At 46.3% G+C, this 18,675-nt stretch overlaps 1 protein-coding gene across 2 annotated transcripts in view; it reads left to right on the top strand.

Moving 5' to 3' along the window:
• Positions 1-12,477: 12,477 nt before the first annotated feature.
• Positions 12,478-18,675, top strand: part of MCF2L (MCF.2 cell line derived transforming sequence like) — a 155,810-nt gene continuing 149,612 nt past the window's right edge. Inside the window, exon 1 of one of the 2 annotated variants that reach the window (XM_036228793.1) lies at positions 12,478-12,630. The gene's annotated coding sequence lies outside the window, so the exon portion shown is untranslated. The remainder of the gene's footprint in view (positions 12,631-18,675) is intronic. The other variant, XM_016151914.2, reaches the window with a different exon arrangement.

Below are 18,675 nucleotides of genomic sequence, written 5' to 3'. Positions count from 1 at the left end.
GTCTCTATTCTTACATCATTTTGTTTGCTTTACTGACCCATCAGCAAGATGCGGGGAATCACAAAACCCTAGAAGCCTTAGAATGGCCATGCCTTGCACCCTAGGGGCCTGCTGACAAGCACTGTCCTAATGCATTTGTTAAAGCTTTAATGAGAAATGTGAATTCCTGAATATATATTATATATTTCCTTTTAAAATTAGTTACACAAAATCATAATTTGAGAAAAACTTACTCATCAATGCTCTTAATTACTTGTTTTTTATAAAATTCAAAGAAAAGGAAAGGCTTTTAAGATAACTAAGACTAAACATGTCCTCTTGAGACTTTCAGACAGTCTTCATACCTTTAGAATTTTCAAAAAACCTAATATAGAGTCTCAAAATATAAGTATTAAATATCATAATAAACATGATGCTTTAATTAGCTAAGATTTTGTTTCATTTATGAATAATTATAATTCCTCAATCTTTATAAACTAGTTTAGCAAAAAATATATGTAATTAGGGGCAAATGAAGGTTAAAATATTGACCAGTGACATTAAAACTGAGAACTTGCTATTACTGTTAGCATTTACAGGTTGTTCTTATGACAGCTAAGAGGAGACAACTACTACGTAGAAAGCACAGTACAAAAGAATAATCAGGCAGCCCAGAAATGGCTCCCTTGCTTGGAAATAAATCTGTGTCTCCTATAAGCACTAGATAGAATAACAACATAAAACGAGCTACCTGCTTGCTCACTGTACTTGTTTCCTGGGCTGGCTGTAACAAAGCACCATAACCTGGGTGGTTTAAACAACAGGAACTGATTATCTCACAGCCTTAGAGACAGAAGTTCCAGATCAAGTTGTTGGCAGGTGGGTTCCTTCTGAGAATCTGTCCCAGGTCTCTCCCTCGGCTTCTGATGTAGGTGACAATCCTTGGCGTTCCTTGACTTGCAGACACATCACGCATCTCTGTCTGCATCTTCACATGGCACTCTCCCACCAATGCATGTCTGTGTCCAAATTTCCCATTTTTATAAGGACACCGGTCATATCGGGTTAGGCGCCCACCCTAATGACCTTATTTGAGTTTAAGTGTCTCTGTAAAGACCCTGTCTCCAATAAGGTCACATTCTGAGACACTGGAGGTTAGGATCTCAACATCTCTTTTCGAGGGCACACAGTTCAACCTGTAACATTCTGTTTGCAGTGAACCATTGGGATATTTAGTCCAGCTTTAGGGCAGTCGGGGCGAGCACAGAGGTTGTGCCTGCCTGGTCCACGTGAGGGCATGAATAGCAGAGGGTGGGTGGGTGTTTAACTGGGAGCAAGGCTCAATTATAATTCGGCTCACATCCTCACACCCCGGAGCTGTACTGGATGCTTACTCACCCTGACTTCCACCTGGTCCTCCTTGGAGTACAAGTCTTCCTTGGGACACTGAGCCTGGGAGAGCACCCCGTTGACATATAGAACCTGATTGAGAAAGTAGTACTCGTGAAACTGAAAACTAAAAATTAAGATGCAACCCATCTCTCACGGCTGCACAATTTCTTCAGAAATCAGTTTCTCCTAACAGAGAGAGGTCATCTGTGGTAGGTAAAGCAATCCCTCCCTTTCTCTGCTGTGGCATCAGTGTTGAATTATCACTGAGTTATCCTTGTCAGCACCAGAGAGCCCATCTGATACAAGTCTCTTGTCAACTGCTGATACATTTCTCAGCTCCCCTTTTAAAAAAGTCTTCCAAAGGTGCCTATATTTGCTTTCTTGCCTGACATCCTCTTCACAGTCCACCCAAATCAGGCTTTTGTTTTCCGCTCCACTGGGATAGCCCCGAGGACCCACCATCACCTGGGGGCCCATCTTATCTTCTTCCCTTGCCTTGTCTGTGTTCACAGCCTGATTTGGTACTGGGAAGTAAGCTCCATGAAACTGGGGAGTACGCTTTGCCCCCTGTGAATGCCCAGTGTCCAGTGTGGAGCCTGGGACCATGTTACCGCCTGGACAAATGGGGGAGGGCTCAGAGCCCCACCCCATTTGCCTTGCTAAGGCAGCATTCTTGGGGCACAGGGTGGCACTGGGGCTGTGGGCAGCCAGGCCAGCCCTGGTCATTTGTTTCCAGAAGCAGACTTGCAGGAGTGTTCCCACTGTGGGGCTAAGACCGCAGCTGGGAGGAACTATGGGAGAGGAGCTGGCCAGCAGTACAGCAATTAAACTCAGACTCCTCGTGCTGTCATTCAGGAGGAGCAAGTGAGGGAGGGGTGTCAGCTGCTGTCAGGGTCTAAGGTAGGATTGTGCCCAGTTTAGAAGACTGGAGAAGAGGCCAAGGTAACCTTGCTTGCCCCCCTCCCTTCCCCTGCCAGGCTGAAGCCCTAGGGATGGGGTAAGAGGCACCTTCTCCTGAATGGGATGGCCCCTCAGGGCACCTCAGCACTCCAGATAACAAGGACTTTTAACTTGTTTCCAGTGCGTCTCAGTTTGTCACCCTGATCCCAGCATGGCGGGGCAGATTCTGACGCACTAAAGTGCTCCAGGTTTCCTGAGGGTAGGAACAGAATCTTGTCACCTTTTATCCTTCAGCTCATACAAAGAGCAGGGAGGTGTTTACCAGTTAAGGTGTTATTACTTCTTTTATTATAGACTACGTTCGAGGGGAATGCTTTACTTTTGACTCTTAAATGGTAAACACTTGAGTTATAAACACTAAGTCAGAGAAGTTGGGAAAAATTTGGAAGGCAGATGAACCTTCTTAAACTGCTTACTGGGCAGGGTAACCAAATGGGGATGACTTTGAAGGACTCCAACCATAAGGGACCACAGATACCTCCTTCCACATGCTACTAAATGCAACATGCTTGCTATAAATCTCTGAGATCGATGTGGGATGTGCAGCAGGCAAACAGCAGTTTCCAGGACAGAGCTCAGAACATGCATGCGAACATGCATGCGCCAAAATCCTAAATGTGTGCTCCAGAACATGGAGTGATGACTGGCTCTTCACTGCAAGCATATGATACCCTCATGTGAATTATTTTTTAGGTCTCTGCTCCTCCAGTGCACTTTTTAGAACCCCCTTTGTGATGGTAACTTCTTTGTGCCTCACTTGGGGCTTCAGTAGCTGTGAAAGTCACAGAAAGTCATAAAGGGTAAGTCTGGCCATAACAAGCCAGACACCAGCAGGGCGCTCCTCAGGACAGTGATACGCTGAGCTGGGCTTTTGTTCTGGGGGAGATTCATTTCCTCTTCAATTACCTCAACCTTAGAATTAGCTCTAACATCTTCTGAACAGAACAGAAATCTTTGTCTGTGTTTTCACTGTGTTAGTGACCATGTCCCAAAGCAGTAAGGGTTCGTAGAGAAGGAAAACGCACTAAGTCTGTTGATTTGTTGGTTCCCAGGGAGCTGCCTGTCAGTTCCCTGCCAGTTTGTGGGGCATATGACTGAGATGATTATTCAGGACTTTGGGTGAGAATCATCACATTGTGATAGAATGCATTTCAGTTTCGAGTCTATGCTGCTTGTGGGATTTGAGTCTGTAGCCTGCACACTCTCCTGACGGGGTCGTGGCTCCGGTCACTGGCCATTTCCCTCATTTTCTGCACCAGTGGAGCTATCTGTTTGCACATCCTGCAGAGAGCTCCTCCAGGGCCCGCCTCACGGGCTGCGTCTCTTTGGATTTTTATTGCTCAATTAAATGATATTTGATACAGCCTGTTGGAGAGAGTCTCTGTTAGCAGAGGGTCTTTGATGCTGTCATGGGAAATGGGGTGCTGGTCTTTAAAAAAAAAACAGGTAAGGAACACTGCGTTGGCCCATTCTGACCTTTTTCTCATAGATTCTTCGGGTCATTTTCAGTAACTAGCCCCTCATTTCTCCTTGGCTCATTCTGTGATAGAAACTATTGGGCTTAGGGGGTCCTCTTCCATTTAATTTTTTCTCCCCCTTCAAATCGCGCCACTTCTCCAGCCCAGCGCCACGTGCGCCTCCCCTTCTTCAGTGAATCCTGCTGGTTCTGTTCGCTCAGGTCGCACCCACCGCAGGAGAGCATGGTTCCTGTAGACAGAACAACCCAGGCACAGAGAGCCTGGGCCACTCCGCAGAGAAGCCCATTGTGCACATCCGGGCGCCGGGGAGCACGCCCTGATTTCCCACAAGCCCCCAGGAGACGCCGTGGGGCGGGTGGGGGCCGCACTTCGACGAGGTCGGTCCTGCGGTCCTGTCAGTGCAGGGGCGTTCTCCGCTTCAGGTCAGTGGGGGCGCATCCCCTGGGCGGGGTTTAAGCAGCACTGTGACGCTTCGAGGTGGTGTATCCTGTACTTAGAGTTGCCTTTTGGGTTTGTATTTGTTTCCCTCTTGGCAGAAGTCCGTTTTTATTTTATTCAAACGGGCTGCCTACTTTTACCCACTAAATGCAGACATTTTAAAGTTCCAATTAAAATGAAGTTTATGTCTAGGTCAACATTTGCATGTTTTAGTATTTCTGTACCACTTCAGTTTTGTTGTTTTGTTTATTTGTTTTGTTTTTAGTTCTACTCAAGAACTTCTATTTACCTGGAACCTTGGAAGACACAAAAATTAAAGGGCAGGGTCTTTTTTACCTTTTCTAGCAAATGTATTCCAAAATTAGGTACTGGAGCAGCCGGCTTCGCGGCATAGCGCCCTGCGCGCTTCTCGCTTAGGGACACTCTGGGATAAATATCGAGGGTGCAGTGAGTTCCTGCCCACCTCCGGCCCTAGGACTTGTAAATGGGCAGCCGTGGTCCTAACTGAACGCGGATCCCTGATTTCCCAGTTTTTGACCTACGCGTAGTGGCGATCTGATCCATGCAGGCACCGCCTCCTTTGGTCTCGAGGACAGTGGCCTGACCCCCCACACAGGTGAGGGCGAAGCGCAGGCTCCTCCTCCTGGGAAGTCGCCTAGCGCAGGGGAAGATCGAGGGCAGCTAGGGGTCCCGGGCTTCAGAGAGGACACACAATCACCCTCTGGCCGACTCTCGCCTGGTCTCTCCAGGGAACGGGTGGGAACCCCCGTTTTTCAGGTGAGCCCGGGGATGGGGAGCGGAGGTCGGGGAGGGTCCGGAACAGACCCTCATTTCAGGTCGTACCCCTATGGTCGCGGGGTCTTGTGTCGGGGTTGGCCTGACCCCAGGAGTAGGGGCAGGAGCCCCGCCCCTTGGCACGACCCCAGGCCTGCTGCTCTGGGTTGAGCTGGTGGGATCGGAGGTGCGGTGGGGGGTGTCTCCGAACAAGCAGAGGAAAGAGGGGAGGGCTGGGCTGGAGCGGCGCCCCTCCTCCTCGCTGTCATCCGCTCCCTCTGAGGTACTCTTCCCGACCCCGCCCTTCCCCCGACTCCTCCCTCTCCGGCCCTCCGCCCCGCCCCCCTCCCCTTGCTTTACCCTCCCACCTCCTTCCTACCCTTCCCCACCCTGCCCCTCTCACAGACCTTTGCCCTTTTCTCCCATCCTCTGTCCAGTTCCTCTCCCTCCTTCCCGCCCTGAACTCTCCACACCCCTCTCTCCTCTCTCCCTCCCTCTCCCCGACCCCGCGTCTCCTCTTTTCACCTCCCCTTCTCCCTTTACTCTCTCCCGGCCGGCCACCTCTCCCCTGCCTCTCCCCTACGCCCTTCTCCTCCTTGCCCCCTCCTCCCCCTTGTCCCTTCCAGCTCCAACCCCTCTCCTCCTCACCTCTTCCCCCCATCCCTCTTTTCCCCTCCCCCTTCCTCTGTCCTCCGCTTTCCCCCTCTCCCTTCTCCCTTGCCCTACTGCTGGTGGAGGCGGTGGCGTCTGCACGCCGGCCCCTGCGGGAGCGGAGCGCCGAGGACTGACGACCACGGGGAGGACCGTCCCACCGCCAGGCCAGGTGTGCGGATGCGAGGGGTTGGTGGGAGGTGGCCGGAGGAGGTGGCATGGACAGGGTTTTGGGGAGGCAGGCGGACTGTGGTCTAGGCAAGCTCTGATGGTTTCCCACCCCTGCACTTTCGCGCCTCTGGCCGCAGGGAATCCCGGGGATCCCCGATCAGGCAACTCCCGAGCGAGGGTGCCTCCCCAGGGTGGCCCCGAGCCACGCGGCCAGTAAGTGAGGGCTCCAAGTGCACAGACACCCCTTTCCACGGTCATCGGCAGAGAGTACTCTCACACTGTGACATGTGTCACCAGAGGGGGGGCCCCTCCTTCTGAGGCTGGTTCCCTCTTTACGTCCCAGAGTCAGCCCCAGGCTCTCCCGATGCATCAGCTGTTGGGACAGGTGTCCAGACAGCATAGAGTGGGGCTCCCCCACCTGAAACTTCACTCCCCTCTTTGCCTCGCAGTGTTCCTTGGCATGTCCCTCAGCTTTGCAGTAGGAAGGGGCAGTGGCCCACAGTATAGCTGCTTTGCTTTTCAAACAAGCAATGAAAAAAAGATTCCTGCAGTTTAAAAAATGAGAATGTCATTCAACTGCAAGGCTGTTATTCCTACCACGTGTTTTTAAAATCATCTCTTTGGCATCTGTGTAGCCCCAAACACTTTAATACAAGGCAAGGGTTTGAGAGACAGGGAGGAATCCTGAGGAGACGATTTCCCAGAGCAGTGCAGAGTCTTAACTTTACTGGAAACATCCCCATCCAGAGACATGTGGTCTGACGCTGCCCTTAACAGTTTGTGAGTCCTGGCCAGGGAAGGGGTTAAGGTGATTCTGAGCACACAGGCAGGATGTGCAGGGGATGGCCGTGGGAGGCCCCAGGATGTGTGGCCTCTGGGAATGACAGGGCAGAGCCATAAAAATAGAAGTGCATCCCCAAGGCTGCTGGTGGTGGAGCTCCACAGCCCCTCCTGGGCAGACAGGACATCACGTTTGGCAGGTAAATGCCAGGGCCACAGGCCCTTCCAGAAGTTCTTGCACTAAGGGGTCTTCTAATTAGCAAATCTGATGGCCTGACTGGCCCAAAGCTAGTTCTGCAACCCGAGTTGACAGACTGACATTTTCCTGAGTTCTGAGTTCTGTCCCACCCCGTTGGACCAGCTACCCTGCTATCACCCCCCCACCACCACCACCACCCTCTCCTACACCTGTGGGGTCAGGGGACACTCTGCCCTGTAGTTCTGGGTGGGTGGTGAGGAGAATGAGTTGGTAAAAAGGCACCAATAAGAAGAGAGGGTTTTTGGCTTCATCTTAGGACCCCTTAGCTTTTCAGCCTGCCCCCAACACACTTTGGGCCACCTGCACCCTCCAAGTTCCCGACTTCACAGTCTGGCCAGGGGCCTGGGCGGCAGTGGCTAACACTCCTGGATACAGTTACGGTCAAGAACACCCATGCCTCAGTTTTGTTTTATGTGAAATGGGGGTGACACCTACCCTAGCTGCCTCACATAATTATGAAAACAAGTGATTTGTGCGAAAGATTGCTGTAAAGTACTATGCAAAGGGGCCTGCAGCTAAGAGGATGGGCTTAGGGGACTGGAAGCTTAGTTACAACCCCTTTTGTGTTACGTACTCCCAATTTCTGGGCAACTTCTTTTTTTTTTTTTTTTTAAGCATGGTAGAAGCAAGGTTTTCTTACAGAAGACCTTCAAGAACAGTTAAGAGAGGACAATAACTCATGAAGACAACTGGGTCTTTAGAACGCAGTGCAGGGAGAACATCTCAGCCTGAAATCCCGTCTATCTCTTAAATTTGAGTCTCCCTCTCCCTTCATTGCTGGGCTTTATTGCATTCATGTGGCAACCAGGTGGTAAAGTAACCAAGATCACTTTTTTAGTTGACATTGTGCCCTTTCTGAGGATGAGGCTCCAGTAACAAACACTTTAACTAAAACCCGGACATTTATCTTGGAAAGACAGCGTCCTGACAACTCGAAGTTAAATTACAGTCATTTGAAAAGGAGAGGTCTCTGCCACTAAATAACTTGTGTAACATGGGGGGGAGGGTACCTGAAATTGAAATAAAAAACACTGCAGTGTTTGTGTGATGGAAATAAACTGGCCTAGAATGTGGCCCCCAATTTAGTGAGTGTGATATGATTTTAAGAGGCTCCTGGAGGAAGAAGTAGTTTGAAATGTAATAGTAACAATGACATAAATGTAGTGTTCTGTGTAAAGCTTAGCTTCTTTCTCTTAAGTTCACCCCATTTCACCCTTTATATCAGCTGATGAGAACACTGGGGAAGCTCTTCTTTGACAGGGAGACACTGGACTGAGCACCCTAGGACACACATATCCGTTTTTATAGTGATCTTTAACGGGGAGTCCAGCAGTCCCATTCAGAGACTCTTAGGCTGCTTGTTAGGATGCAGGCTCCTGAGCCTCCCAGGACCCCCAAACCTGACTGAGGTGGACCGAGCCTGCTTCTGAAGCAGGCAACTGTGACACTCAGTGACTCTCCTCCCTTGGAGAGAGCAGTAGAAAATAGGGGTGGAGGCATCTTCACCAAAACACCTGCGGAAAGAACCACTGTGGGCTGAGAGCCTGTCTTACAGAGAAGACAGCGAGGAACCAGGCGGAGTTTGGCTGCACAATCATTGTGGGTGGCTGGAAGAGGGCCGGAACAGCATCCTCTTAACTGCCCAGTTGCTCGTTGCATCTTTGCGGGCTGAGCTGGCATAGCGCTTTCTTCTTTGGGACAGCTCCGTAACTATGCTTCCTCCTGGCTTCCTCAAGTAACATCCTATGATAGGATGCCAGAACTCCATGGTTACCAATAAACTCTTGGGCATCTGAAGAGCCGGACATCTTGACGTTATGGTCAGGGTCCTATCCTGAAAGTGACTCATCAAGCACCATGGCCGACCTAGTCAGCTCCAGAATCCGCAGGAAACCCAACCCCTTCCCCAAAACTTCCCAGTATCTCTTTGGAGCCCAAAAGATGGGACCCTGCACAGCTTCAAGGAGGTGACCATGGAGCGGCCAAGTGTCCATTTGAAGAGCCTGTACCAGGTTAGGTAACCTTTGGGACGTGTCAGGTGAAGTATCAGCTGCAACTCACTGCTGTGGGCCATTCAGTCTAATCTGTTGAAAAAGTAAAGAATAGTATTCAAAACTGGGTTAAAACAAAGACAAAACTCTGAACAAATCTAATAAGAAAGTAATGATGAGAGAATCAGCTGGAAAGCATTTAATATTTTTACAGTGTCTCTCTTCTTGTCTATTCCTTATTCAGAATTAAGAGTTAAAGAAAGAATGCAGAATAGGACTGAATCCTGCAGAGAAAGTCTTGCTTGATCACACAAAATGGGTGCGATGGGTAGAGTTGAGTGAGGGGTGGAGATGGAGGAATGGGGGGAGGAGATGGAGGGTAGGAAATGAAGGCGTGGGGAAGAGATAGAGGGGTGGAGGCCAAACACATAAGGAAAGCAGCTGGGCCCCTCACGCTTGGACAGTAGCCACACCTCCCCCTTCACCTTCAGCTCTCCTCCTAGGGCCACCTTCCTTTTTATTTTTTTAATGGTAAGACAACATTTTTAATATAGGCAGTTTATAACCGATAACATGGTTGTCATGAGTGCCAACAATGCAGCTGGTTGGGATATTTCTATTTTGAACGCATTTCTCTAGTATTCTGGCTCCAACTGGAAGCAGCTGGAGCCATGTACAGACTGGCTCTCCCAAGACTCTGAGCTCCTCGAGGGTAGGGGCTGCCCTGGTGTTTGTGTCCTCAGCGTCAAGGTAAACAAAGCAGGTGCACTGGGAATGTTGGCCTAGCAGATGAAAGAGCCAATGAAGCTAGTTGACTTGGATCTCCCACTGTGCTTGGCCAACTCCCGGCCACCCAGTGACCAAGTTCTTCTCTGTGCGCTGTGTGCCAGACACCTGGAGCTTTAGAGAGAGACAAAGACCAGGCTTGGATCTGCCATCATTTCATCCTGGTCCCAGCTACATAGCAGGGGCATTTTTAATAGGAAACAGAACACCCAAAGGGCATTGATATGGTTTGCTGCTCTGTGGTTATGCCAGCCTTGAGACTTTTAAAAGTGAACGGATATTAGCGACAACTCACTGAGGCCTGGCATCTGGATTTGCCCTCTGTGCCCTTGGAGTTACTCTAGCTGCGGAAAACCCACTGTTGGAGAAACTACGCTCTCTCTTGTTCCTGTGTCTCTCTGCCCAATTGTGTCATGGTTTTTTTCAACCCCGACACCCTTCGCCTTTGGAGAGGCTGTGAACCTGAAAAATAAAAATCCTAGTGGAAGGAGGGAGCCTTGGGCGGGAGCCCCATCCCCCATCCCAGGCCCCTGGCACCAGCTGTCCTCAGCAACACCCAGCAGTCTCAAGTGCCAGCAGCTGACCCCCCAGGAAGGGGAGGATTGCTTGCAGAGCCACAATCTGAAAACCTGACCTAGTGTAGGCTGGCATCATGTGGCCAGGGGTCAAGAAAATTTCTCCAAGCGGGGGATGGCCTCACTGTTCTTTAGCTACGTCAGGTGAGGAGCACGTTTGTTTTGTTTTTCAGAACTGCATTACAAACAAACCTTGGATATTCTCAGTTGTTATCCTGAGACTGAGTAATACTGATACTTGCAAAATCTTGCCAGAGGACAGAAACAGCAGAAACCAGTTGGTGGGAGGACTCAGGTAATGGACGGCTCTCCCTGTACCTGGGGGGAGATCCCGGCCAGAGGCAACAAAAGTGCAAATGTACACTGGGCCTTTTCTTTTGCCCTCTGGAGGTTTAAGATCACAATCAGCCTGCTCATGTTTGCAATTGTCCCAGTAGAATTTGGAAGAAAAGAGAACAAAACAGGATTTTATTTATTTATTTATTTATTTATTTATTTTTTAATCTGAGGAGTCTTTCTTCCTGTTTCTAATCTCAAAACTAGACTTAATCATTCGGAAGCCCTGAGACCCAGGCTTGGCTGTCCTCAACAGTCTATTCCCTTCCTGGAGCACCAGGCAGTCTGATTTTCTTGAAAAGATGAAGCAGGAACCAAGGACAAGTGACAAATGCTGAGGTGCTGCCAGAAGAGAGTGGGCGTAGGACATGGCTTATCTCTCGTTTTCATTGTGAAGTTTCCTCATGATGGCATTGTGCAAGAAAGTTTGCGAAAAGGTTATAGGGATCCTTAAGTCGTGCTTGAGAAAATGACATGAAAGATACATATGGGTAACAAACAAGTTATTGACCAACAACGACATTAATAAAAACAAAGGGATGGGTGTATCTCGTAGTAAGGTCCAGTGGAGTTGTGTGTTTTATCAGGAGGAGGAGGGGGTGAGAGAAATGTGATAGCTTGTTAGGGACGGTGTGGAGTTGGTGGTGTCCCAAAGTGTCTAGAATATGAACTGTGTGTCCCCCAGTCCTGTGGCTCCTCCTTCCTCCCTGGAACGATCATTGTGCCATAGTTCTCAGGTAGGTGGTACATTGGAACCTCCCTGGGTCCTGCTGCTATTGGGGGCTTATGAAGCTGCCCCAGAGTCTGGAAACCAGACTCTGAAAACCTGACCTAGTGTAGGCGGCGTCGTGTGGCCAGGGGTCAGAGAGAACCTTAAGGGGAGGAATGGCCAGTAGCTGTCCCAGGACAGTGAAGGGCTTCTGCTGAAGGGCGTGAAAGGGGAAGAGGCTGAACGCGGCCAGGCAGGCATTTCTAACCTCCAAGTGTTCCCTCAGGGACAGTAAGCGTTTCCCCTTGGGGCGCCACTTGAGGCAGGAACAAAAGCAAACCTGAAATGGATGAAGCATAATGTAAGCAGTAAAATGGAAAGGTGAGAGTGCTTGTGGAGCCACGAGTCAGATTTATTCAAGTCAAAGTATTTACAGCTTTACTCTTAAAGAAGGGGCCCTGCCAGATATTAAGCCAAAAGGGGAAATAATAATGAACCATAAATATGCTAAAAGACTAAATACAAAGAAGTGTAGTTAGTAATTACCTAACGAAGGTGAAATGTTTACCCAGCAAATAAATGATTTCAGATGGCTTCTGTGTGTGATATAGTTACTAGTTGTCTGTTTAAATTCAAGGTTGCTTTCAAAAACTTGATTTAAGTTTCTTTGCCAAATTTTCATTGGAGGAATAAGGTTTTAATGTTTGCTTTGGAACTCGGAGGACATTCTTTACTTAGAGGATTTAGAGTGTTCTTAGGTAATCTGAATAAGCCATCAGCAATGGCTCTGAGAGTTTGCCAATTCAGGGGATAAGACCGTGCCATTGACACCAGGAGAACCGGAGCTTTTATATCCTTGAAACAAGAGCCTGAATGTCAAAGGGAAAATCTAGGTTTTTCTTTCTCTTAAGCAGCAGAAGTAAATAACATTTTTGCTTATGCAACCCTTTATTTCATTTCAATATTATAAAAAACAAAAAAGGTTGCTTGTTTAACTGAACATCAATACAGTAGAAATTCGCTGGAGAAGAATGAATTTAATTTTAAACGCACTAGATCCATTTCAAAATAAACAGTGGTAAAGGCTGTATCTAGTTATTTGGGCTTTGTTCAAAGAAACAACTCTAATGTAATTTGGCAGTATGACCTCATTTTCATTTTAAAATCTGGTTTTCACACTACAGACTCATGTTTGACTGTTGGAGATTTATCCTGTGCAAGAAAACTGGAAGCAATGATTGTTCTTCCCTGAGGAACTCCAATGAAGCCAAAACGGAAGAAAGTGATCATCAGATTGATGTATCTGATGTCATCAGGCTTGTTCAAGATCAACTAGAGGGGACAGCCTCAGGTAGGGGCCAGTTTTAAACTATATTTTGATTCTGAAGCTCTTACTACTAATTGGAATCAAAAGTCTTGTTTTTAGCTATTCTAGTCCTCGTAGGAGACTGATGTGTTTAGATCTGGGAGAACAGTTTACTGCATGGCCTTCCCGGTTGTCTACTGGGGATGGGAAGAGTTCAGGCAGCTGTTACTTGACATACCTAGGTGAGACAGTCTCAAGATGTTTGCTCAGTTGCCTTTCTGGTGTTATTTAAATGAGGGTTTTAAAATGAGATCGACTGGTGAGAGATCATGAGAAATGTCTATTTGGACTTTATATGAAGCACAGTGTACCTGAAGGGAACTATTCCTAACCTTTGCTTCGGTTTTCAAAAAAACAAAAGCTATTCTTTAATTTGGTGCTTTGTCATATTGAGATGGTGATGAAGATTTTACCAGTCACCAAATCAGTGACCTGTGCCCAAAGGACAGAATGAGTAGCATACACTGTGGTGAGAGCCTCCATGCTCCTCAGAGCTCAACCTGACCCCTTAATCCAGACCTGGGGGTGCAACAGAGGAGAGGGTCGGAGAAATGCTGCCTCAAACCTAGTGCCTCTGCCCTATGAAGAGGACTTAAAAAGGAGGCATGCTTCCTCCTTAAGTAAGAGGAAGATTTAAAGGTTCAAATCCCCGTTATCACTACCCTTTTATGGCTGAAAGGTTGTCTAGTTTTTCATTGTTCAGCATGGCTGTACATTAACCACCCATAACCACTCAGAACTCAACAACGGTTGTCCTTCCCAAGCCCCAGCAAACCTGCTGTATATCATGTTTGAGAGCTGTGATGGAGTCGATCCGTGGGGGGAATTGAGAACCACTATCACCAACCTGGTTGCCTGAATCATTTCCTAATTTAACTGCATGTTCTTAGCCGCGGAGTATGGGATCACTATGTGATGATGAGAAACATAACTCAAGAGCAGGACACCTGGATTCAAATTCTGGCTAGTCACTTTGTCATTCAACAGCCGCACGAACATGGGCAAGTCATGAAAACCCTCCGCAATGTGGGTAACAGTGGCACCAAGCCCGTGGGGCTGGTGTGAGGATCCCTTGGGTGTAAGGTGCTCAGGACAGCACTGTCAGAGCCATGCCCCAGTAAGTCTCAGCTCTCAGTAGTATCACCATCCGACGACTTCTTTCTCCCCTAAGCTGCTAAACCATTGTAGAACCACACACACACGTGCTTGCATGCATGCACATGTGCACATGCACACACACACATGCACGCACAGCACATTTTAGTGTGAAGGGAGCATTAAAGCTTATCTGGCTGTTCAAATTCTTTACTGTCTGGATTCCATGTGGTGTCTTCATATGTAATGCCAGATCCTGGGGAGGTAATCACTGCCTTTTGTACCTTAGTGAGTGAATACTCCAGTTTACCTCTGGCTCCACGTGCACCTGTGTCCCGCATCAAACATGTTGGGAGACTCGATGTCCATGGTAACCGCAGTCCATGCTGCATAGCTTTGGCTTGCCTTCCTGTTCCTCTAGCATCATTGGAGACGCGTCGGACAGGAAGGATTTGTCTGAGAACATTTTGTTCATTTTTTATGAATGCCCTTTATCAACTAATGCTTGAGTGTGAGAGATGAAGAAGCTGCATTTATGATTAGCAGTTTCCTTGTCACAGCAGAAGCGAAGGGGCGGGACCATTACCAGTGGCCGTGACAACCTGTCAGGTGGCACAGGTAAGCTTTCCTACTTTTACAATGCCACTGCTATGCATGCTTACTTTTTAAAAAGGTCTATCAATTCTAACCTGTTAATAGTGTCTTTAACGATGCCAACAAATTTTCAACAAATCTTTGAGTGTCACACTTGAACAGGTGCTGGGCACAGCTTTGTGGTTAAAAATAAATAAATAAAATATAGTCCTTGATTTGGGCTTAAAGGAAATGAGGAACATCTGAAATATTAGGTTGAATCATAAAATTGTCTTTGTGCAAGTTGAAAATCTTCCAATATTGGTATTTTCATGTGGCAGAACCTAATACCTTAATGTATTTATGAAGTGAGATGGTACGGGTTTCTGAGGAGGGGGCTGGGAGGTGTGGGCTGGTCTACCTGGAGAAGGTTTGGCAGGAAGGAGCCAGAGGAAGAAGGGGTCTTAAAAACTCTGGTGATAGCATAGCAATAGCATTTACATTTTGAAAGATTCTCGCAGAGGGGTTTGCAGAAATGATTAGCTTAGGTTGAAAATGTATTTTGGGAAAAGCAGAAATGACCACAGGAAACCGATGCTTGGAAGGAAATTGGCTTCTTAATTATCTCTAGTGTTTCTGGCATGGATTACAATCATAGCTTAATGAAGAATGAACGAATCTCAGTGATCGTGGCCTTTTCAGGGGTCGAGTTGTGCACAATGTAATAGATGTTTTGCTTGTAGTTTCCTAGTTCTTTGTCTTCCAAAGCTCATGTCATTATCCTTGGAGAAGAATTATTGCTTTTTCCTTGTCTGCCATCTAATACTGTGAAGCAGTCCCACAGCACACTACCGACGGGCTGTATTTGGTCAGTCTTGTCCTTGTGGTTTTACGAGTCCCAAATGGGACATTGTCAAAAGATGAATATATTGTTTGTGGAAACGGAGCTTTTAGTGTTGCTATAAATGATTAACTTCTCATTTTTAACCTTTCCGATCCCTTGGTCTTTTTTTACTTGGACTTTTTATGTTATTCAGGCAGCTAGCAGGAATGCCGATTCCTTAGAATATGTGTTTACTGTATGTGAATTTGTAAATGGCTGAGGGCTAGCTGAGGTGTCATTAGTTGAGGCTGGAAGCACAAGCGGTGTTCTTCTCACAGCAGCTTTTAAGGGGCTAGGGCCAGGTAGGGATGGAGAGTGGACACAGGTACTGAGACTCCTCAAGTCCCAGATAAAGAGGGCTCGGAGTAGATTAACACCTCCCTGCCCCCCATTTCCTCTGCAAGGCCTTTGGAAATTCCAGGGGGTCGTCTGGTCCCCCAGGATCTCCTAGATGGACTCGTCTAAGTGGAATTGACTTGATGTTTTTCATTGTATATCAAAATGGATGCAACATATTACCTAGAACCAGTAATAACAATTCTGCGCTGGTGGAGAGACATTTATCACCTCAGCCTTCCGTGGGTCTGGGGCAGCCTGACCACTCACGCTCACGTTCTCTGTGGATGTTTTCATCGTCCATGTGTGCGTCATGGAAGTATTTGGGAATCACTGCACTAGCACATAGGGTAGGCAATTGATGGATTGGCCAAATTGAATAACAAATAGTGCTTGGTTGGCTTGGTAGTGATACCTTCATAGCAAAGAGGATGCATTTTACTGAAGGATCTGAAGAAAGTATAGAAAAGAAAAAGATCTTACTACCTGAGCATTAAAACTGTACATCAGAAGTCACCATGAAAAAAAATTAGCTGCAAATGAAAAACTAAAAAAAAATTGTCACAAGATTGGAGATAGGGCCTTTGTGTATGTGGCTTTCTTACAAAGCAGAATCAACAGAATTAACACCTTAGCAGAAAGTTAATTATAAGGCTTGCAGAGATGATCCACCACCATAAAGAAAAGAAATACTGTACTCTAAATAAATAGAAATGAGAAGCATAAATTTTAAAAGATCTCATTTGTCTCCATTCTTACGTACAAAAATTTAAAACCCACTGCTGATAAGAATGCCAATCCTTAAATCTGTATTGGAAAACAAAATGGTGTTGATAAAATCTTCAAATATTGTGTTTTCAATCATAATCTCCACTTGCAGGAATTTAAAGTAAAGAATTAATAAAATATTGTCACAAAAAATTCAAGTACAAAGATGTTCTTGGGAATATTTGGGGTAAAGCAGAATCACAACATTAGGGGTTTGGTGAAATTACTTTGTTGTTAGGATGCTAATTCTATGTCTTATGCTTTAAGAAGTGAAACAGCCAATTATAAACAATGTACTATGATAGCAATTTTATAGACACAAAGTTATGTGTCATTTTGATAAGACTTAAGATATGCACTGAAATGTAAGAGTTTATCATCATACATTTGTTATTTGTTTTCCTCTGTTTTTCTGCTTGGGGAACATTATTATCTCTGTGAGAATACACGTTTCCTGAAGCAGGATATGAGAGTGTACCCTGTAAGCATGAAGACTGGTCTCCTGTCATTCACTGACCCCTGTTCACAGGGAGCGAGTCCCCACCCCAAACCCCTGCAGGCTACTAACACAGGCCCTGTTTCTGGAGGAACTGTCCCCATCCTCGCTGTCTCAGTGAGCTCGCACTTGTGCTTATCCCAAAGGCTGGAGCTCACTCCACAGTTTTGAAGGGAAAATGTCTCATGGGGGAATTTTCCTGGAACTTCGCTGGTTGCTCTTTGGGAAAGGGCTAGGTATAACTAAAACCATGCAAAAGTGGAGATGGGCAGCCCTGATGCTTCACCTCCGTTGCAAGGTGAAGGCAGACCCGAGGAGAGGGCTGGGCCTCTTGGTCAAAGCAGGGATGGCAGAGCTTTTCATATTTCTGCTGCTTCTCGATTGCCTTCGGCTCAAAATAATATTTATACCAAAGCAGCATATTTTGGGGTGGCATGTTCTGTTAGCCTTCAACGGTTATTTCTGCCACATCATCACCAAGAATCATGTGGCCGTAGAGGTTGCTGGGCTACACAGTTGGTGGTGACCCCTTCTTGAAATGACCATGTTCTTTGTTCTACGGAGTTTCTGGGCTGCGCTGTTGCACCTCAGAGCGGCACTTACATGGGTCTTTGTCCTGTGTCTCTTATAAATTGTTTGTTTATGAGAACCTGAACCAGCTCCTAGATCTTTTTTTTTTTTTTTTTTTTTTAAACTACATTACAGTGGTACCCTTCCATACAAGAAGTCTGCATATGTTCGCTTCTTTATGTTTTGGGGATGTTGGCAGCTATCGATGATCGTTACATAGATCAGCTAATTCTTAACTGTTGCAAATGCTCTCATTCTATCATTCCTTTTTCATTTATTAGCTGGGATTTACCTGGTATGTGAACCTTCCCCTCCTTAACTTGCTGTTACTTTGAGTTACAGTTCATAGCAGAGGTGGTATAAATTTTTGATTCTTTCCTTTTTATTTACCAATTTCTAGAATAGTAAGTTTGCTCCTTAGCAACTTCCAAAAAGAATTGTCGAGAGTATTTAAAAATATCATTTGAACTCAGTAATTTTAATTATTGGATTTATTTGGATTTATTTTTTAAATCCATCATAGCTATTCTTATTGGTCAAACTGTTCTATTTTGGGGCCTTGGGAACCTCCTTATGCTGGCTTGAATCTGTTCAGCGTGTTTTGGGAGACCTGGGCCATCTTCATACTCCGAGAAGTATACTAATTAGACACCTGGAACATCCAGTTTCACTGGGTTGGTCATTCTGTGTCTTTTCAGTGGATAGACCTAGAATATATAATACATTTTTAACTTTAAATATGTATATATACATGAGTTAATACAATGAAATACTATTTAGGAATAAAAACTAACAGGCTGCTCATTCATGCAACAACTCGTATGGATCTCAGAAACATTGTGAGTGAAGGAAGCCACATACAAGAGTATCTGCCTCATGACTTCATGTACAGGAAATTCTATAAAAATGAAAGCCAATCCTATAGCAACAGGAAGCAAGTCAGTGGTTTTGAGTGTCAAAGGTAGAGAATGGGGAGTGACTTCACAGATGATGAGGGAACTTGATTGAGTGATGAGTATATTCTATTTCTTGAGTGATGGCAGGTGCATAAGTGTAGATGTTTGTCAAAACTCATCAGCTGCACACTTAGATGAGTGCATTTTACAGTGTGCAAGTTACACCTAACAGATGGTCAAGCAAAGAGAAAGATCTATATTAGTTCTTTCTGATACTTCCAGTTCAATTTCAGGACCTTTTAGATCTTGGATCTGTGTCTTCCTGTTCCCATGCCCCAAACCTCAGTTTTCAATGACAACAACATACTTGTTCATTTTCTGTTTCAAAATATACCTCGAATGGTATCAGAACA

Source organism: Rousettus aegyptiacus, unplaced genomic scaffold, assembly GCF_014176215.1.
Source record: "Rousettus aegyptiacus isolate mRouAeg1 unplaced genomic scaffold, mRouAeg1.p scaffold_m13_p_11, whole genome shotgun sequence".
Taxonomy (NCBI): domain Eukaryota; kingdom Metazoa; phylum Chordata; class Mammalia; order Chiroptera; family Pteropodidae; genus Rousettus; species Rousettus aegyptiacus.
The sequence above is the reverse complement of the archived record's forward strand: the minus strand, read 5'-3'. Positions and strand labels throughout refer to the sequence as shown.